At 40.6% G+C, this 23,002-nt stretch overlaps 1 long non-coding RNA gene across 1 annotated transcript in view; it reads left to right on the top strand.

Annotated features, from left to right (window-relative positions):
- LOC138428280 (uncharacterized) overlaps nt 1-22,653 on the top strand; it is a 60,746-nt gene extending 38,093 nt beyond the window's left edge. The window contains exon 3 of the long non-coding RNA XR_011252369.1: nt 20,575-22,653. This is a non-coding gene — a long non-coding RNA (uncharacterized lncRNA). The remainder of the gene's footprint in view (nt 1-20,574) is intronic.
- The last annotated feature ends 349 nt before the right edge of the window (nt 22,654-23,002 follow it).

Genomic DNA, 23,002 nt, shown 5'->3' with positions numbered 1-23,002 from the left:
TTGTAGTTAATTATTTGCCTGCCTCTGAGCCTCAACTTCCTCATCTTTAAAATGGGAACAATAAAGTCTGTTCTGACAGATGAAAAGAAAAGTGTTGCAAACACATAAAAGGCATCATTGCTGCTACTTCTCTCATCTTCCTTATTCTAAAGTGCTTTCTATTTCAGTTGTTTTTGAGTTTTTGCAAAGAATCACTCTTTCCACAGCTGGTGCTCAGTAAACATTGTGAGAGCTGAGTACAGATATGTTCTCAAAATTATAAGTTTATGAGTGATTTTCTCAGTGTCACATCCTGTAAGTCAAACTTAACATGAAATTAATCCACAATTAATTTCCAGAAAGTAATCAGACTGTGGCATTAAAATGTTGCCTGTGATTTATGGTTTTCTCAGAGTATATATCCAGTAGTGATATTGCTGGGTCATATGGTATTTCTATTTTTAGTTTTTTTAGGGGGCCTCCCTACTATTCTCCATAGTGGCTGCAGTAATTTACATTCCCACCAACAGCATATATATACAATGGAATATTACTCAGCCATAAAAAGGAACAAAATCAGATCATTTGTAGAGACATGGATGGACCTAGAGTCTGAAATACAGAGTGAAGTAAGTCAAAAAGAGTAAAAAACAAATATATATTGATGCATGTATGTGGACTCTAAGAAAATGGTACAGATGAGCCTATTTGCAGAGCAGGAATAGAGATGCAGGTGTACAGAATGGATGTGTGGACACAGAAGGAGGGAGGGAGGATGGGGTTAACTGGAAGATTGGGATTGACTTACGTGCAGTACCGTGTATAAAACAGATAGCTAGTGGAAACAGGGAGCTCAGCTCAGTGCTCTGTGGTGACCTAGAAGGGTGGGAGGGAGGTCCAAGTGTTTGTGTATATATATATATATATATATGCACACACATGCAGCTGGTTCACTTTTTCGTATAATAGAAACTAACACAACATCATAAAGAAACTACATCCCAATTAAGAAAAAAAATGTTGCCTCTGCCCTGCTGACCATGTGCAGAGCTTAAGTTATATTATATGGAAGTAGCTGCTCAGGGCATCCTGAAGCATGATTAAAGGAAGAAGCTAACAGGCTCTTCAGAGCCCTGTGCAGTCACGTACAGTGTATCTGGGGCTGGGGGCTGGTGAGGAGATGCTACCACTGAAGACGAGCCTGTTTGGCATTCAGCAATCAGAAATGAGGTGACTCATTCAGAACAGAACAGTGCCCTCACAATGGGAATTTGACTAGCAGAGTCTTATTCAAACAGTTGGTCTTTAAAAACAATCCACTGCAACAAATCATGGACCACTATTTGACTGGTTCAACACAAATGCCAAGAAGAAAGTACCTTGGAACAAATCTGCATATTTTCAAATTCAGAGAGACCCGATATCAAGAAGCCATTGTTCTTAATCCTGAGCAATCTAAAAAAAAAAAAAAACAAAACCTGCTAATCTGTCATTTTTTTAAAGTCAGTTTGCTCATATGTGATTCAGTTCAGTTCAGTTCAGTTGTTCAGTGCTGTCCGACTCTTTGTGACCCCATGAATAGCAGCACGCCAGGCCTCCTTGTCCATCACCAACTCCCGGAGTTCACTCAGACCCACATCCATCGAGTCAGTGATGCCGTCCAGCCATCTCATCCTCTGTCGTCCCCTTCTCCTCCTGCCCGCAATCCCTCCCAGCATCAGAGTCTTTTCCAATGAGTCAACTCTTCGCCTCAGGTGGCCAAAGTACTGGAGTTTCAGCTTTAGCATCATTCCTTCCAAAGAAATTAGTGAATATCAAGTGTCTTTTTCAACTATAAAGCCTTATTATAGTAATTAGAGTGTGAAGGGACCTCGAAATCTCCCAATTCATACAGAAATTCCTTCTTTAGTACTCTTCTTTGGCAGTCAGGTCACCTTCTGCTAGACTGTGTTTGTGATGGGGGATCATTGATTCCATGGGCAATCTTGTTTTTCAGGAATCCTATTTGCCAGAAAATTATTTATGGTATGGACCCCAAATCTTCCATCTTGTAACTGGCACTCTGTGGTTTCAGTTTTGCCTCCTAGAATGTGAACTCCAAATGTGTTTTTCTTCCCATGAAAGTTAGAAGTGTGTTTGGCTTCAATGAACAGAATGCCAAACTAGTGTGATTAACAAATAAGAGCTTGTTTTTCTCACAAAGCTAAATATCTGCAGGTAGACAGTCCAGGTGGTGGAGCTCTCAAATACACAAGGGTTTTCTGTCTTTCCACCTTGCCATTCTTAGTGTGATTTCTGCTGTATCCTTCTGACAGGAAAAAAAGAAAGAATTAGTGCTTGGTCACTTCAGTCGTGTCTGACTCTTAGCGAAACTTTGGATTGCAGCCCACCAGGCTCCTCTGTCCTTGGGATTCTCCAGGCAAGAATACTGGAGTGGGTTGCCATTTCTTCCTCCAGGGGACCTTCCCAATCCAGGGATCAAACCGAGTGTCCCGTGTCTCCTGCATTGCAGGCAGATTCTTTGCCTACCCACTGAGCCATTGGAGAAGTAAAAGGCATGCCACTCAACTCTTTCTTTCTTAGAAGGTGAGGAAAGCCTGAAAGCCTGATTCATCTTTCTCCTTAGCCAGGATACATGGTCACCCTAGACTGGTCACTGGCCATGGGGAATTCCTACTGCGGCTGGTAATTTTAGACTCATCATGATGCCACCTGGGGCATGGGTAGGGCCTCATCTTTCTGAGATCTAGGGGTCTCTGTGGCATCCTAAATGAATTTGTTTGATGAGCAGGAAGGAAGGAGGTAGACTGTAGAGAATGGAGGGTGGGGAGGCCAGAGAACAGAGCCTGCCACAACCACACTTCAAATATTCAAAGATTGCTCTCACATCTCCCTACAGTTTTTTCTCTTCAAGGTTTAGATGCACTCAGTTTCTTTGCCCAGTTCTCTGCCTCCTCTGCTTGGCCCCTGTGTGCAGCTGTAGTGGGTGCCTGGACCTCTGCTTGGTCCCCCCCGCCCCACGTGCCTGGTACCCGCACCCAGCACAGGAGGAAACATAGCTCTCATGGTCAGATTCCGCATTTTCTATCCACGTTTCCTGGGCTGGTTCTTGTAGACTTTGCGGTCAATTCTTCAGTTTCACAGGAACCGCCCACGAGTCGTGTCTCTTATCTACTATCAATGTAATTGATTTTTGAAAAAAACCTAGATGAGGCCTACAACATGCTGATGTGGAGGAACCAACATATTAAGTTACTGTAAGGATTTATTTCGGTTAACCTTGAACAGCTGTTCACTAATGAAATATGTTTAGAAGACTAAGACATGAATTTCATAAAAAGCCTTTTAAAAAATTTCTGTAAAATCCATAGGTAGCATGGATATATTTATTACTGCATGTGGATTTAAAAGGAAAACCCTCACCTCTTCATGTTTCTTTTTGCTTTTCCTAAAATATTTTCTTTTTTCAGGTACGTTACTGTGTGTTACCACTAGGGCCACACCAAATCCATTTGATTTATGTTGTGACAGAGTGGAAAATAGAACGTAAGGCACAATGACTTTAGTATGTTCAATAACAGCTGTGAGGTGGAGAATTAATAGTTTTGGAAATACATTATTTCATGAAATTTTAGGGAATAGGAAGTTCTTGTTCTAAGCGCTTTTTGGTCAAAAGCATTTTTTTAAAAAAATTTAGGCAGTATAAGATTAGCATAGCTTGAAAATCAGAAATGGTAACAGTTATACTGTAATGATCACATTTGGTTTTGTGATACCCAGAATGTATCCGACTACCTCTAGGATAGAGGTAGTCATAAGATATTGAATATAGATGTCAGTAATTTCAATTCACTTTAATTATACATAGGTGAATAGATACAAATAGATATAAGTAAAGCTAAATATATGAATGACAGGTAGAATTTATAGAAAGAGCAAGGTATATTATGAAAGTCTGAATCCAGTATAGGGTGCCAAATATGCAAACCATTATAAATCACCGTGACGTACTGTAAAGTGGCTTTATAAATATTGCAGTTACTCACTACCATGGTAAGTGTGTGGGTCTTAAGGCCTGTCAAGAATATGTTCTGTACATTAGAATTGCTTTACAATCTGTAATAGATTACTCTGTTTGAATCTATAAGAAGCCACTGAGATAGTGACAAGGATATTTATTTCACAAAGCTTACGAACAGCTCTGTAAGCAACCTGGAAAGAACAAAGTTGGCTTCCAAATCCACATACAAAATTGAAAAGATCACGTGCTTGCAGACTTTTAAAAGCACACTATTTTAGAGGAATGTGAACATGATGGCATTCTGTGAGTTATGCCAATGCATCGAAATGAATCTATAAAATAATGTTAAAAATTAAAAAAATATGTATATACTACTTAAATAGGTAAGTGAAGTCACTCAGTCATGTCCAACTCTTTGAGATCCCGTGGACTGCAACCTACCTATTTACAATTATGTAAAATAGATGCAAGCAGTAAAATAGGAAAATGTATAGAGCTATAATTAAAAGTTTAAGGTTTAAGTAGGTTCCTTCTGTATTTTTCAAAACTACAGGAGGAGTTACTGGCTCCTCCTGGCTACGGCTGGGAAACAAATTTTTGAGTGGCAAGTTTTGTCCCTAAAAAGCAATTACGGGCATGGACAAATTGGAAAAACAAACAAACTCATTCAGGGCTCAGAGACCAATCACAGAAATAAAGAATCTGAGTAGCATTTATGCTTGAAGCACAGCTAAACCTTGATTAAGAAATATAGGAATCTGGACTTCCCCGGTGGCCTAGTGGTTGAGAGTCTGTCTGCCCATGCAGGGGACATGTGTTAGAACCCTGGATGGGGAAGATCCTGCATGCCTCTAAGTAACTAAGCCTGTGTGCCACAGACTATTGAGGCTACGCTCTAGAGCCTGGGATCCACAGCTACTGAAGCCCATGAGCCCATGCTTTACAACAAGGGAAGCCACCAGAATGAGAAGGCCGAGCACCTTCACGAAGAGTAGCCTCCCACTGGCCGCAACTAGAGAAAGTCTGCATGAAGGAAAAAACAACAAAACAAAACTCACGCACTGTTTCCTAACACCTAAATGAACAAAAAGAAAAAGAAATATGATGTTCTGGCCTAGGAATCCCTATTTCCCCTTCACTCCACTGCAAGCGGGATCCACACAGAGGTTCTGCAGGGGTCAGGTTTTGCCAGGTTAGCCCAGGCAGCTTCTCTACCACAGTCGAAAGCAACCCACTGGATATAGGGGTGTTGGTGTCCAGTGGAAGTGACAGTCTCAGGGGCAGTTGTGTGAATGTGCCAGTGGCTCCAGTCTGTGATCACAATTGTAAGTGAAACAAAATATTCCTGACTGAGCTGCCTGAATACATAGCAAGGTAGGAAAGGGCTCAAGCCAGCCCTAGTCTGGACCAACACAGAGGAGATGCAAATGGACCCCGTGGAGAATGATGACTGGGGAGACTTGAGAAGGACCTGATCTTTGAATCTTTTCTTCTACACACACAGACCAAATGACAGAAGACAGAAGGCTTACTGGCTTGAAGTGGTTGAATGCCATCTGTCTTTGATCATTGGCTGAACATCACACTTTTTTTTAAAATTCCAATTTTGACTTTACTGAACCCATACAACAATTTGAAGAGATTGGCAGTCTTTACAAAATGCTCATTCTGTAAACAAGGTATGTGAGCTGTCCCGTTTTGTACATCATCCTTGAATGAGGATTTTTTGGTGTGTATACACTTGCAATAATAGGTCATTTGTAGAGATTTGATTTTAAACATACACAAGTTTTATTGGCAATTATATTTTATTTTTCATTTTATTTATTTAATTTTTATTTTTTGTTTATTTACTTTTAATTGAAGGATAATTGCTTTACAGTATTGCATTGGTTTCTACCAAAGTGGTAGGGGACCTGGGTAAACTTATGGCTGGTTATTACATTTTGCTGACACAGTGGTGACCATAGGAACCCAGGCTTAAAAATGATAAAATCAATGTAGCCAAAAGTTGCTCTTTGAAAAGATTTAACAAAAGACAAACTTTTAGCTAGACTGACCGAGAAAGACAGAAAGAAAACACAAATTTCCAAAATCAGGAATGCTAGACAGGACATCACTGTTAGCCTTGTAGAAGTTAAGAGGATTATAAGAAAACATTGTTGTTGCTGTTCAATTGCTCAGTCATGTCCAACTCTTTGCGACCCCATGGCCTGCAGCACGCCAGGCTTCCCTGTCCTTCACCGTCTCCTGGAGTTTGCGCAAACTCATGTCCATTGAGTTGGTGATGCCATCCAACCATCTCATCCTCTGTTGTCCCCTTCTTCTCGGGCCTTCAACCTCTCCCAGCATCAGGGGGTTTTCCAAAGAGTTGGCTCTTCACGTTAGGTGGCCAAGAGTTTCAGTTTCAGCATCAGTCTTTCCAATGAATATTCAGGGTTGATTTCCTTTAGGATTGACTGGTTTGATCTCCTTGCTGTCCAAAGGACTGTCAAGAGTCTTCTCCAGCACCACACTTTGAAAACATCAATTTTTAGGTGCTCAACCTTCTTTATGGTCCAACCCTCTCATCCATACAGGGTTGGAAAAAGTTGGAGAATGTTTCATGTCCATGATTGACTGGAGTGATCTAAGTTCATGTCTATTATGCCACATTTCTGTCTAGTTTTGTAATTTCCCTGATTTTTAAAAAGTTTAAATGAAGCTGTTTTATTATTGATTGCATTAAATGAAGCTGAGTATTAGGTAAAATTTTTCATCCAGAGAATAACTTTGTTTTTTTAAATTTTTACTTTATTTTACTTTGCAATACTGTATTGGCTTTGCCATACATTGACATGAATCCACCATGGGTGTACATGCGATCCCAAACATGAACCCCCCTCCCACCTCCCTCCCTACAACATCCCTCTGGGTCATCCCCGTGCACCAGCCCCAAGCATGCTGTATCCTGCATCAGACATAGACTGGTGATTCGATTCTTACATGATAGTATACATGTTTCAATTCCATTCTCCCAAATCATCCCACCCTCTCCCTCTCCCTCTGAGTCCAAAAGTCCACTATACACATCTGTGTCTTTTTTGCTGTCTTGCATACAGGGTCATCATTGCCATCTTTCTAAATTCCATATATATGTGTTAGTATACTGTATTGGTGTTTTTCTTTCTGACTTACCTCACTCTGCATAATTGGCTCCAGTTTCATCCTTCTCAACAGAACTGATTCAAATGTATTCTTTTTAATGGCTGAGCAATACTCCATTGTGTATATGTACCACAGCTTTCTTATCCATTCATCTGCTGATGGACATCTAGGTTGTTTCCATGTCTTGGCTGTTATAAACAGTGCTGCGATGAACATTGGGGTACATGTGTCTCTTTCAATTCTGGTTTCCTCAGTGTGTATGCCCAGAAGTGGGATTGCTGGGTCATATGGCAGTTCTATTTGCAATTTTTTAAGGAATCTTCACACTGTTCTCCATAGTGGTTGTACTAGTTTGCATTCCCACCAACAGTGTAAGAGGGTTCCCTTTTCTCCACACCCTCTCCAGCATTTATTGCTTGCAGATTTTTGGATCGCAGCCATTCTGACTGGTGTGAAGTGGTACCTCATTGTGGTTTTGATTTGCATTTCTCTAATAATGAGTTATGTTGAGCATCTTTTCATGTGTTTGTTAGCCATCTGTATGTCTTCTTTGGAGAAATGTCTATTTAGTTCTTTGGCCCATTTTTTGATTGGGTCGTTTATTTTTCTGGAATTGAGCTGCATAAGTTGCTTGTATATTTTTGAGATTAGTTGTTTGTCAGTTGTTTCATTTGCTATTATTTTCTCCCATTCAGAAGGCTGGCTTTTCACCTTGCCTATATTTTCCTTTGTTGTGCAGAAGCTTTTAATTTTAATTAGATCCCATTTGTTTATTTTTGCTTCTATTTCCAGAATTCTGGGAGGTGGATCATAGAGGATCCTGCTGTGATTTATGTCGGAGAGTGTTTTGCCTATGTTCTCCTCTAGGAGTTTTATAGTTTCTGGTCTTACATTTAGATCTTTAATCCATTTTGAGTTTATTTTTGTGTGCGGTGTTAGAAAGTGATCTAGTTTCATTCTTTTACAAGTGGTTGACCAGTTTTCCCAGCACCACTTGTTAAAGAGATTGTCTTTACTCCATTGTACATTCTTGCCTCCTTTGTCAGAGATAAGGTGTCCATATGTGTGTGGATTTATCTCTGGGCTTTCTATTTTGTTCCATTGATCTATATTTCTGTCTTTGTGCCAGTACCATACTGTCTTGATGACTGTGGCTTTGTAGTAGAGCCTGAAGTCAGGCAAGTTGATTCCTCCAGTTCCATTCTTCTTTCTCAAGATTGCTTTGGCTATTCGAGGTTTTTTGTATTTCTATACAAATCTTGAAATTATTTGCTCTAGTTCTGTGAAAAATTTTGCTGGTAGCTTGATAGGGATTGCATTGAATTTGTAAATTGCTTTGGGTAGTATACTCATTTTCACTATATTGATTCTTCCAATCCATGAACATGGTATATTTCTCCATCTGTTAGTGTCCTCTTTGATTTCTTTCATCAGTGTTTTATAGTTTTCTATATATAGGTCTTTAGTTTCTTTAGGTAGATATATTCCTAAGTATTTTATTCTGTTCATTGCAATGGTGAATGGAATTGTTTCCTTAATTTCTTTTTCTACTCTCTCATTATTAGTGTATAGGAATGCAAGGGATTTCTGTGTGTTGATTTTATATCCTGCAACTTTACTATATTCATTGATTAGCTCTAGTAATTTTCTGGTGGAGTCTTCAGGGTTTTCTATGTAGAGGATCATGTCATCTGCAAATAATGAGAGTTTTACTTCTTCTTTTCCAATTTGGATTCCTTTTATTTCTTTTTCTGCTCTGATTGCTGTGGCCAAAACTTCCAGAACTATGTTGAATAGTAGCGGTGAAAGTGGGCACCCTTGTCTTGTTCCTGACTTTAGGGGAAATGCTTTCAATTTTTCACCATTGAGGATAATGTTTGCTGTGGGTTTGTCATATATAGCTTTTATTATGTTGAGGTATGTTCCTTCTATTCCTGCCAGAGAAGAACTTTTTCCAAGGCTGTCTAGCAGTGGTTGGAATTCTCACTTGAACATGCTGTGAATTTTGCAAGAAGGCTGAAAATAATCCAGTTCTCTTCTCCTGCCTTTTTTCTCCATTGTTCTCTCCGGATGCAACACAACAAGGAATATCTCCCTTTCAAGGAAAACATGCAGGATGCTCAGTGATAACTAAGTGTGGTGGTCGTGAGTGGCTCAGAACAGTCAGTACGTCCTCTTGGTCTGGGGACTGGCAACTATTGGCAACTACTGCCTGGGCTGGTCACTTGGTGTGCCCACTAGCTCTGCCAGGGCCCAGGCTGCAACACAGGAGATCCAAGAGGCCAGAAACCACCAATTTCTCTCTGTTTCTTCTGTGGAAAATGAAGCAAGTGCTAGGTTAGCTACCCAACAGGAAAAATGTGCAGGAAATAGATGCTACATATTAGGGCATAGTCTGAGTGCTCTTGTTAGAAAACTGTTATTGTTACTTACTGGACAGGGTACACTATGCATACTGCTTTATTTTTATCAGTTAACACCTTTCTAACGTTTTATAATAAGTACTTTCAGCAGCAAGAAGATTTTTTAAAAATCTGCTTTTAAAAGAATTCATGAAGTACATGTTGAAGGAAAAATTAACTGTTGGATTTCTATTTCAGAAGAAAATTGATGATGAAAGGTATAAGTGACACAAAACATTGGTTGACATTCAAAGCACTATAGTGTTAATGCTGTACAAACAGTTGAAGAAATATTAACATCTACTTTAGGCCATGGATGTATGCCGTCAGGTCCATCAGCAACAACTGTGGCACACAGCAAGCCTGGCTAACTAATGAAATAACTAACTAACTAATTAGCTTCCCTTCTTCCTTCTCTCTTGTTCTTTCCTCCTTTTTTCTTCTCTCATTATTTTATGTGAATTTTCAAAATTACAAAAACAAATAGTATACTGAACCCTTGTGTACTTGCCATCTAGCTTCAATATCAATATCTTACCAATTTCATTTCATCTCACTCCATCTTTCATTTTTGCTGAGGTTCAGTTCAGTCCCTCAGTTGTGGCTGACTCTTTGGGACCCCATGGACTGCAGCACACCAGGCCTCCCTGTCCATCACCAATTCTGGGAGCATACTCAAACTCATGTCCATTGAGTCAGTGATGCCATCCAACCATCTCATCCTCTGTTGTCCCCTTCTCCTCCTGCCTTCAATCTTTCCTAGCATCAGGGTCTTTCCAAATGAGTCAATTCTTCCCATCAGGTGGCCGAAGTATTGGAGTTTCAGCTTCAGCATCAGTCCTTCCAATGTATATTCATGACTGATTTCCTTTAGGCCTGACTGGTTGGATCTTCTTGCTGTCCAAGAGACTCTCAAGAGTTTTCTCCAACAGCACAGTTCAAAAGCATCAATTCTTCGGCGCTCAGTCTTTTTTAAAAATCTAACTCTCATATCCATACATGACTACTGGGAAAACCATAGCTTTGACCAGATGGACCTTTGTTGGCAAAGTAATGTCTCTGCTTTTTAATATGCTGTCTAGGTTGGTCATAACTTTTCCTCCAAGGAGCAAGTGTCTTTTAATTTCATGGCTGCAGTCACCAACTTCAGTAATTTTGGAGCCCCCCCAAATAAAGTCTGTCATTGTTTCCCCATCTCTTTGCCATGAAGTGACTGGACCAGATGCCATGATCTTAGCTTTCTGAATGTTGAGTTTCCAGCCAATTTTTTCACTGTCCTCTTTCACTTTCATCAAGAGTCTCTTTAGTTCTTCTCGCTTTCTGCCATTAGTGGGGTGTAATCTGTATATCTGAGGTTATTGATATTTCTCTCCAGCAATCTTGATTCCAGCTTGTGCTTCATCCAGCCCAGCATTTCACATGATGTACTCTTCGTATAAGTTAAATAAGCAGTGTGACAATATGCAGCCTTGATATACTCCTTTCCTGATTTGGAACCAGTCTGTTGTTCCATGTCCAGTTCTAACTGTTGCTTCTTGACCTGCATACAGATTTCTCAGGAGGCAGGTCATGTGGTCTGGTATTCCCATCTCTTGAAGAATTTCCCACAGTTTATTGTGATCCACACAGTCAAAAGCTTTGCCATAGTCAATAAAGCAGAAATAGATGTTTTTCTGGAACTCTTGCTTTTTCTATGATCCAACGAATATTGGCAATTTGATCTCTGTTTCCTCTGCCTTTTCTAAATCTAGCTTGAACATCTGGAATTTCATGGTTCACGTACTGTTGAAGCCTGGCTTGGAGAATTTGAGCTTTACTTTGCTGAGGTAGTTTAACATAAATACCAAGATCATGTCACTTCACCCATAAATACTTTATTATACTTATTGACTTCTTTCTGCTAGCAAAACTAATGTGTGTTTTTTATAGAGAATTTGGAAAAGCACAAAGGGGAAATTAACGTAGCCTGCACCCCTACAATCTAAGTCACCATTAACATTTGATGTTTTTCCGTCTAGATCTTTAGATTACATATGTGTGCACATGAATGCATGTTCACTACCCAATTATGCATATGTGTGGATCTATGTGTATATTCAGAGGCATTTATTTAATATATCATATCTATTATATGTTAGTCAGAAGACCTCTGTAGCAAGCAACTCAGTTCAAACTTGCTTAAATAGTGACAAGAACTTTACTTTTACGAAGGAGAAGATCAGGGGCAAGCAGTGTGGGTGTGGTACCTGGCTTCATCAGTTCTCTGCTCAGCCTCTCTGTCATTCTTGGTTGTCTCTTGTTATTGATGGGCTCCAATTTCAGACTGGCTTCTTCACACTTGCAAAACCAGGGCTGCAGTCTCTTACGCCCATCTTCCTAGGGAAAAAGAGCATCACTTCTCTTCGCTTTTGAACAAGAGTTCTGAGCTGTGCTCTGACTGGCCCACTCCTGAGTTAATCACTAAAACAAGAGACTTGGGATTACCCTGCCTAAGCAACTAGCATCCTTCAGAGCCAGGGCTGGGAAGAGACAAACCACATGTCAGATAACCAATGAGGGAGGCATTGAGAGGAGGAAATGGATGCTAGAGAGGCAGCATCCTTGTACCTTATTCTATACCTTCCTAGTTTCTCTATGTATGTATGTGTATGTGTGTGTGTGTGTGTGTATCTATTGATTAATCAGTCAACTGATCAATACTCTTCTTCCCTTTAAGTCCTTGAAATTTCATTCAAAGCTCCCAATCATGTTCAGGGTAAACATACCCACTCCTTGAATATCCCAAGAGAAACAACTCAGGTAAATCCTTTGTGTGTCTGATAGACTCCACTGAAGGTTTGAGGCACATGGGGAGTTAGAGTTTACCTTGTAGAGGTATCATTTAAAAGAGAAGATTAGATAGCCCTCTAATATGGTGGTTCTCCACCACTCTATGGAAACATTTGGCAATGACTGGAGACATTTTTGGTTGTCACAAGTGCTGCTAGTGTTGAGATCAATGATGCTGCTAAATATCTCACGATATGCAAGGATAGCCCTCCCCACTTTTGGCCTTCCTGATGTGTGAAAATAAAAGCCCTCTTTTTAAAGTCAGTTTTAGCCAGTGTTTCATGTTACTTGAAACTGAAAACATCCAAGTGATATATTGTTAGGTTGACTTCTGTAATGTTATTTTAATTGTCTCTAGAGCATGTCTAGACTATAATACATTTAATAATCTGCTGTGACTTAACAGTTAGGCAATTTTCCATTTTCAGTCACTCTAATATAAAGAGGGTCCCTTTCTGCAAATTGTGCCAAATAAAATGGCAAGCATTTTTCTGTTTCCTAAGAATAGGAGGCTTGCATTCATCCATCCATTTTTATTTTGTGAGTGCCTACCATGCTGGGGGCTCAGGCTGGAACTGTGACTTAAAATTGACAAGATCCCGGTCCTTGTGTAGCTCATGAGAACTTGTGCTCCTTTGATTTGAAAACAACCAACCGATGGTGTGAAACTTATTCCCACCTATTGGTTCTTGGAGAAAATAAAGTGATTTTAAGTGTTTCAATTGGTAATACAAAGTAAACATATTTTAGCATAAAGAGTTATGGCTCTAGACTTTATAGCTTCTTAGGGAAATCCACAATTTTCTGTGCATGAATTTAAATTACCTATTCCTTTAAGTTATTTATTTGTCTTAAACCTACTTTATGGAAATCTAACTGATATAAGAGAAGCTGTAGTTATTTAACATATATGACTCAGGGTGTATGGAGATAAATATATACTTAGGAAACCATTATTACAATCAATGCCCTACACTTATTCATTAGCTCTTGCTCCACAAATCAAAACCATAATGAGATATCATGTCAAACCTGTTCAGATGGCTTTTATTAAAAAAAGACAAGTGTCGGCAAGCATTCAGAGTAAAGAGAATCCTTTTATAACTGTTGTTGGGGATGACAAATGGTGCAGCCACTATGGAAAACAATATGGAGGACTTCCCTGGTGGTCCAGTGGTTAAGAATTCATGTACCAATGCAGGGTTCATAGTTTTGCTTCTTGTTTGCTGTGTGATGTTGGGCAAGTCACTAAACCACTCTGAGTCCTCATATCCTCATTGACTAATATTGAGATAAAAGTGAAGTCCTTTACTTGAGTTATTTTGAAAAATGGTATCATAATGTATATGAAAGAGCTATACTGACCAGGAAAGAAAGTGAAAGTGTTAGTCACTCAATCGTGTCTGACTCCTTGTGACCCTATGGACACAGGCTCCTCTGTCCATGGATTTCTCCAAGCAAGAATACTGGAGTGGATTGCTATTCTCTTCTCCAGGGGTTTTCCCTACCCAGGGATTGAACTTGGGCCTCCTGGATTGCAGGCAGATTTTTCACCATTTGAGCCATGACCGAGAGACATATCGACTTTAGTCTTTGCTTGTTTTCAGTTCAGTTCAGTCGTTCAGTCGTGTCTGACTCTTTGTGACCCCATGAATTGCAGCACGCCAGGCCTCCCTGTCCATCACCAACTCCCGGAGTTCACTCAGACACACGTCCATTGAGCCAGTGATGCCATCCAGCCATCTCATCCTCGGTTGTCCCCTTCTCCTCCTGCCCGCAATCCCTCCCAGGATCAGAGTCTTTTCCAATGAGTCAACTCTTCTCATGAGGTGGCCAAAATACTGGAGTTTCAGCTTCAGCATCATTCCCTCAAGAAATCCCAGGGCTAATCTCCTTCAGAATGGACTGGTTGGATTTCCTTGCAGTCCAAGGGACTCTCAAGAGTCTTCTCCAACACCACAGTTCAAAAGCATCAATTCTTCAGTGCTCAGCCTTCTTCACAGTCCAACTCTCACATCCATACATGACCACAGGAAAAACCATAGCCTTGACTAGATGGACCTTAGTTGGCAAAGTAATGTCTCTGCTTTTGAATATACTGTCTAGGTTGGTCATAACTTTTCTTCCAAGGAGTAAGCATTTTAATTTCATGTTTTGCTTGTTTTAGAGGTTAGTTAAGAGGAAAATATTTTGAAAATTGAGTCCCTAGATATTTGTTGTAAGAACAACATGATTCTATTTTTATTACACAAAAATACACAAGCATTATTCTGTGATTCAGATCATGAACCCCTTATTGCAAAATTCAGACTTAAATTGAAGAAAGTAGGGAAAACCACCAGACCATTCAGGTATGACCTAAATCAAATCCCTAATGATTATACAGTAGAAGTGATGAATAGATTCAAGGGATTAGATCTGATAGAGAGTGCCTAAAGAATTATGGATGAAGATTCATGACATTGTACAGGAGGCAGGGATCAAGACCATCCCCAAGGAAAAGAAATGCAAAAAGTTAAAATGGTTGTCTGAGAAGGCCTTACAAAAAGCTAAGAAAAGAAGAGAAGTGAAAGGCAAAGGAGAAAAGGAAAGATATACCCACTTGAAATCAGAGTTCCAAAGAATAGCAAGGAAAGATAAAAAAGCCTTCCTCAGTGATCAATGCAAAGAAATAGAGAAAAACAATAGAATGGGAAAGACTAGAGATCTCTTCAATAAAATGAGAGATACCAAGGGAATATTTCATGCAAAGATAGGCACAATAAAAGACAGAAATGGTATGGACCTAACAGAAGCAGAAGATATTAAGAAGAGGTGGCAAGAATACACAGAAGAACTGTATAAGAAAGATCTTCATGACCCAGATAACTATGATGGTATGGTCACTCACCTAGAGCCAGACATCCCAGAATGTGAAGTCAAGTGGGCCTTAGGAAGCATCACTATGAACAAAGCTAGTGGAGGTGATGGAATTCCAGTTGAGCTATTTCAAGTCCTAAAAGATGATGCTGTGAAAATGCTGCACTCAATATTCCAACAAATCTGGAAAACTCAGCAGTGGCCACAGGACAGGGAAAGGTCAGTTTTCATTCCAGTCCCAAAGAAAGGCAATGTCAAAGAATGTTCAAACTACCATACAATTGCACTCATCTCACACGCTAGCAAAATAATGCTCAAAATTCTCCAAGCCAGACTTCAACAGTACATGAATCGTGAACTTTGAGATGTCCAAAATGGATTTAGAAAAGGCAGAGAAACCAGAGATCAAATTGCCAACATCTGTTGGATCATCGAAAAAAGCAAGCAAGCTCCAGAAAAATATCTGCTTTTGCTTAATTGACTATGCTAAAGCCTTTGACTGTGTGGATTACAACAAACTGAGGAAAATTCTTCAAGAGATGAGAATACCAGACCACCTTACCTGCTTCCTGAGAAATCTGTAGGCAGGTCAAGAAGCAACAGTTAGAACTGGAAATAGAACAACAGACTGGTTCCAAATTGGGAAAGGAGTACGTCAAGGCTGTATATCGTCACCCTGCTTATTTTACTTATATGCAGAGTACATCATGCAAAATGCCAGGCTGGATAAAGCACAAGCTGGAATCAAGATTGCTGGGAGAAATATCAATAACCTCAGATATGCAGATGACACCACCCTTATGGCAGAAAGTGAAGAGGAACTAAAGAGCCTTTGATGAAAGTGAAAGAGGAGAGTGAAAAATTTGGCTTAAAATTCAACATTCAGCAAACTAAGATCATGGCATCTGGTCCAATTACTTCATGGCAAATAGATGGGGAAACAGTGGAAAGAGTGTCAGTCTTTATTTTTGGGGACTCCAAAATCACTGCAGATGGTGACTGCAGCCATGAAATTAAAAGACACTTGTTCCTTGGAAGGAAAGTTATGACCAACCTAGATAGCTTATTAAAAAGCAGAGGCATTGCTTTACCAACAAAGGTCTGTCTAGTCAAGGATATGGTTTTTCCAGTAGTTACGTATAGCTGTGAGAGTTGGAGTATAAAGAAAGCTTAGTGCCAAAGAATTGATGCTTTTGAACTGTGGTGTTGGAGAAGACACTAAGAGTCTCTTGGACTGCAAGGAGATCCAACCAGTCAATCTTAAGGGAAATCAGTCCTAAATATTCATTAGGAGGACTGATGCTGAAGCTGAAACTCCAATAATTGGCCACCTAATGGGAAGAACCAACTCTTTGGAAAAGACCTCAATGCTGGGAAAATTTTAAGGTGGGAGGAGAAGGGGACAACAGAGGATGAGATGGTTGGATGGCATCACCAACTCAGTGTACATGAGTTTGAGTAGGCTCCGGGAGTTGGTGATGGACAAGGAAGCCTGGTGTGCTACGGTCCATGGGGTTGCAAAGAGTCAGACACGACTGAGCGACGGAACTGAACTGACAGAAGCATTGTTGAAAAATGAAAAGACACACTCGCAGACATGTGCATACCCATACACATACACACATACTCTCTCAATGTCAAAGTATTAATATCTACACAGGGTCTACTGAACTATCCTGCCCTTGGCTTCTATTAATAATCAAAGCACCAGTGACACTGTACATCTTGTCTTTACATGGAAGAAAATCTACCAACATTATCCTTTAAGCTTCCTTTCCCTGTGATTCTTCCTAGGAAATTTTTCTCCACTCAGGTTGCATAGTCACCCATATTTTATTCCAGAAATTTGAGGATTATTTGCAAGCATTTAAATTATCAGTCCATCTGGAATTAATTTGATATGGGGTAGGAGAGATGTATCATATTTTTGCAAGTGGTAATCCATTTGCAAAATGGATATCTTTGCAAATGACACTCAACACCATTTTTGGAATGACCCAGCCTCTCATCACCGATTTGAGCTGCAAATTTTTCCATACACTAAGCTACTAAATATCTCTGAGAATGTTTCCGGAGGAGCTATCTTTTCCACTGAAATGACTGTCCTTTGCTCAATCAGTCTCACATATTTTAATAAACTTCATAGAAGATTTTAATATCTCTGTGTGAAGATTTCAACTTTTCCAACATCAGTTGGCTTTCTAGCATGCTTCTTTCTGATGATCTTGTAGAATCCTTCTATTTTCACATCCCAGATTTCCATGAAAATGCAGAAAAATCTTCAAACCTGCAACAATATAAAAATTAAAGGTGACAGACACTATAATGCCAGAGACAGGGTATAAGATTTCCAAATCTTAAGGAGATTGGAGCAGGATTTAGAAAACCTCCAAAAGGTTTGATCTCCACTTGAAAGAGTCCCCAGCTTTGCTGCCTTTTAATATACTTTGAGTATATACCCTTCTGGGCTTCCCTGGTAGTTCAGCTGGTAAAGAATCCAATGACACTCTTCCAATGCAGGAGACCCCCTGGAGAAGGAATAAGTTACCCATTCCAATATTTTTGGGTTTCCCTGGTGGCCAGAGGGTAAAGAATCTGCCTGCAATGTGGGAGACTTGGGTTCGATCCCTGGGTTGGGAAGATCCCCTGGAGGAGGGCATGACAACCCACTCCAGTATTGTTGCCTGGAGAATCCCCATGGACAGAGAAGCCTGGTGGGCTACAGTCCATGGGGTCACAAAGAGTCAGACATGATTGAGTGACTAAGCACAGCACAGCAGCCTATACACCTCTCTTTCTGCAATTGGTTTGATTTTAGTTTAGTTTTTTTTTTTTAATATTGGCTTCCCTCACCAGAATATGAACTCATGTCAGGCAGGGACTATTTTTTTTTTAATTTTTATTCTTTTTTAAAAATTAAATAATTAACTTTAATTGGAGGATAATTATTTTGCAATATTATGAAGGTTTATACCATACATCAAAATGAATTGGCCACAGGTATACACGTGTCCCCCCATCCTGAACCCTCTTTCCACCTCCTTCTCCACCCTATCCCTCTGGGTTGTCCCAGAACACCAGCTTTGGGTGCCCTGCTTCATGCATCGACTTTGCACTGGACATCTATTTTACATATGGGAATATACATGTTTCAGTGCTGATCTCTCAGATCATCCCGCCCTGCACTTCTCCTGCTGTAGATATCTTCTGTGCTACTGCATGGTGGTCAGGACATAGTCAATGCTCACAGTGAATTTAGTGAATGAATGAATGGTACACAAGCTTCTTCTGTTCTGCAAGTCCGTGCATGGACTTTCCCTCTGTCTCTGCTGAAATATAAATTCCTGAAATACCTGAGATCCTCCATCCCCATCTCCTGCAGCAGCTCCTCTGTGTGGCTTGGTGAGATTTTATATCTACAAGACTTCATGCCCACTGCAGACTTGGTCCAGAGATTTGTGCTATTGGATTCTTCACTGGTTTCCTTCTTCAGTTTCTTTCCTCTTGGCAGCCTAGCCTTCTATCTAGGCACCCGATAGTCTGAAGAATGACCCTGTCTCAGATTGGGTGGGTTCATCTTTGACCAGGCCTGCAGCTTTGCAGTGGAGGAGGAGAAAGGGCACTTGGGATAGTTAACACCAAATTAATTCTGATAACCGTGAGGTGACATGTTGTGGCCGGTTCCCCCTCTCTCACAGGAACAGAGGACAATTGAGTGTCATACAGCAGACACAGGTGTTTGCCTCTTGTAACCCTGGAGGTCAGTTAGGAATGGATGTTCAAGAGTTCTCCATGATTCCACTGTGGTCTCGTCCTCCAGAGATGAAACCATGGTGCTCACCAGGGCCCACCCTATGCCAGGTCTCAGATTTTACCTTGTGTGTGTGTGGGTTTTTTGATATAATTTTATTTAGTTTGTTTTTTGGGGCTGTGCTGGATCTTCATTGCTCTGTGCAGGCTTTCTCTAGTTGCCCGAGTTGGAATTACTCATCAGCTCTGGCGCATGGGTTTCTCACTGTGGTGGCTTCTCCTGTTGCGAAGCTCAGGCTCTAATTGTGAGGGCTCAGTAGTTGTGACTCACGTGTTTAGTTGCTCCAAGGCATATGGGATCTTCCCAGATCAGGAACGGAACCGGTGTCCTCTGGGTTGCAAGGCAGACTCTTGCCACTGGACCACCTGGGAAGCCCTCTTTTGTCAATCTTAACAAACCATATCGTCTTAATAAAACCTACAACACTGTCTCTACATAGTACTATTGCTCATTTTCCCTTTCCTCTTCCCTTTGGTTACTTTTTTTACCATTAGAGAAACTGAGGCTCACGGAGGTGCAGCAACTTGTCCATGGTCACAGAGCAGAATTCAAAATCATGTCACATAACTAGAGGCGGGGGGGTGGTCTATCAATGCTTGTTGGCAATGAAATTTAAAGGAAAGTGAAAGACAGGTGATTTTGTGCTTTGATTCATTTGTTATCTATTTGTCTACTACCTCTCAGGGGCAGAACGTTAAATATTAGCATCATCCTAATTCATCATTCCTTTTAAGAGCTGTGTCCATTGTAGTTTTTACTTTTTCTCTTAAATCTCCCATCCCCATTTCTTTCACCACTAGAGGCACCACCCTACCCTGTTTGGTACATGTCCTTGTGTGTGTGTGTATACATGTATATATATGTGTGTGTGTGTGTATATATACGCATTCTTGAATATACATATAGTATTGTCTTTCAGAGGGGTGCACATTAAGTTGTATACATAACATTTCACTATTTTTTTTCCCCCAAAGATCATAAGTTCTTCTTGTGGAGTTTCTATCCATCTGGCTCCTAGCTTCTGAGCACTATGCTGCATTTCACAGTACACATCTATATTTCCCCAAAGAGGGTACCTGGACCACCTCTACCTCTCTGCCACACAAATATTGTGGTATTGGGCATCCTTGAACATGTGGGAGTTTCTCAGAGGGAAATAGCAAGTCACTGTACTTTCTGTAGCAGGTCAAAGCATGAAAGGAGAGCTGGATAGCTGGAGATGGTGTAATATTTGTTTTAAATGGAACCAATAGGAACCGGAGGGCACCCCCATTAAAGGGACTGCTCTACAAAGGGAACCATTAAAATGAATGTAAATCACAGTAGCTTCAGGGACAGTTTAATAACTATCTGACTTTTTATTGGGTGAGCAGGAGACGTGCCAGCTTTCTCCTTACAGAGTCTTCTGGATCCTTCACAGAGAGAGATTCTATCTGAACCGCTCTCGAGATTACCGAGGGCAGAGGGCTGCTCTGGGAGTAATGGCCATAAATCCAATTAGTAACTCACTTTCTCTTTTGCCACAGGCTCTATATCCCCCAAACACACAGAAGATAACTTCATACTCTGGAAGCTGGTAGATCCTGAGGGTTCTGTGATAGCATGCCACCAGGACACATAGGTTTCCTGCATGAAGAAAGGACTGGAATGATATACATTAAACTGGTAACAGTGGAAACCTCCACATAAGAGACGGGGAAAGGTGCTGGGGTGGCTGGTGTGGGGCTTCGTCACATTTTATTCTGTATACTGTGTGTGAATTCAGGCAAAAATGTGTTCCTATCTTACTTATGAAATAAGGAAGAAAAAAACCTGCATGGAATCTCTGGAGAATTTGAGCAAGGTTAGAGATAATTTCAGCCGTGAAATTAAGAGACGCTTGCTCCTTGGAAGAAAAGCTACGACCAACCTAGACAGCATTTTAAAAAACAGAGACATTACTTTACCAACAAAGGTCTGTTTAGTCAAAGCTATGGTTTTTCCAGTAGTCAGGTATGGATGTGAGAGTTGGACCATAAAGAAAGCTGAGTGCAAAGAATTGATGCTTTTGAAATGCGGTGTTGGAAAAGACTCTTGAGAATCCCTTGGACTATGGAGATCAAGCCAATCAATCCTAAAGGAAATTGTCCTGAATATTCATTGGAATGACTGATGCTGAAGCTGACGCTGTAATACTTTGGCCACCTGATTTGAAGAGCCGACTGACTGGAAAAGACCCTGATGTTGGGAAAGACTGAAGGCAGGAGGAGAAGGGGGCGACAGAGAACGAGATGGTTGGATGGCATCACCAACTCAATGGGCGTGAGTTTGAGCAAACTCTGGGAGATGATGGACAGGAAAGCCTGGCATGCTGCAGTTCATGGGGTCACAAAGAGTTGGACATGACCTAGCAACTGAACAATCAGAGAACCCTCACTTTTTAAAGATGAGGCAAAATAAGGCAGCTGGGGCACCCAGCTCACGTGAGCCTGCTCTGGTATGGGGTGGGCACTGGGCCTCTGGACGCATTCACTCGGGTCAGTGTGGTTGTCAGCAGAGCCACTGGGGATGGGGGCCTCTCTGAACCACAGAAGGGTCTTGGAATCAAGCCAATACTTGTTTGGAAACTTACTTAAGAAAACAAATCCTTACGATTTCCCTGCCAGTCCTGTGGTTTAGACTCCTCCTTCCAATGCAGGGAGTGCAGGTTCAATCTCTGGTTGATGAGCTAAGATCCCACATACCTCATGGCCCAAAAATACCAAACGTGAAAAACAGAAGCAATTTTGTAACACATTCAATAAAGACTTTAAAAATTGTCCACATCAAAAAATTCTTAAAAAAAAAAAAGAATGCAAACTCTTTAATGACTAAATCTTTATAAACTCAAGAAAAGAATGAGAGGGCGTTCCAGGTAGCACAGTGGTAAAGAATCTGCCTGTCACTGCAGGAGATACAGGAGACTCCAGTTCAATTCCTGGGTCGGGAAGATCCCCTGGAGGAGGAAATGGCCACTCACTCCAGTATTCTTGCAGAATGGAAAATTCCATGGATAGAGGAGCCTGGCAAGCTACACAGTCCATGGGGTCACAAAGAGTCAGATACGACTAAGCAATTGAGCACAAAGAAGCCCAAAAAACTGAGATCCCCAGGATAAAAATAAAATCTGTATCAGCTTAAGCTTGGTTTTTTAAAATTGTGTAATGGCTCTACTTTTGTTTCCTCTGAGATTAAAAGGATACACCTTGAGAACAGCTTATCTGGAGGATGAATGCCCTCACACAGGATCCTTTCCGACTCTTATTAAACCTATATTTGTTACAGAGATGTTTCTTGAGGGTTGGTAGTTTTGTTAAAATTATGAGTGAAATGAAGATACGAATGACTAAATCATACTTGTGTATGAGCTTCTAGAAGAAAAAGCAGAAAGGATCTGGGTTTGAATCCCAGATCTGTCATTTACTAGTAACCTTGAGCAAATGAGCTAACCCTCTGAAGCTTTAGTTTTATTATTAAAAAAATATAAACAATATGGAGTTCACATGATTACTGTGCAGATTTATAAAGTACTACTGTAAGAAGATATTTCAATACAATATCTGGCACATAGTAAACATTCAGTAACAGAGTCTATCAGTATTTTGAATGTGTACTCAGTTGTGTCTGCTGTGTCCAAATCTTTGCGACCCCATGAACTCTAGCCCACCAGGGTCCTCTGTCCATGGGATTCTCCAGGCAAGAATACTGGAGTGGGTAACTATTTGCTTCTCCAGGGGATCTTCCTGACCCAGGGATCGAACCTGGGTCTCCTGCATTGCAGGCAGCTTCTTTACAGTCTGAGCCACCAGGTAAGCCACATTAGTATTTTAATAGGTACATATTTTAAATCATTATTTTCCCTTGGATGACTCCAAGGATTTTGCTATCTTGAATTCCTCAAAAGCAGAGCCTGAGATAAGGACTTGTGGACAGTGT

This window comes from Ovis canadensis, chromosome 23 (assembly GCF_042477335.2).
Source record: "Ovis canadensis isolate MfBH-ARS-UI-01 breed Bighorn chromosome 23, ARS-UI_OviCan_v2, whole genome shotgun sequence".
Lineage (NCBI taxonomy): Eukaryota > Metazoa > Chordata > Mammalia > Artiodactyla > Bovidae > Ovis > Ovis canadensis.
Note: the sequence above shows the minus strand (reverse complement) of the source record. Positions and strands in the feature narration are given on the sequence as shown.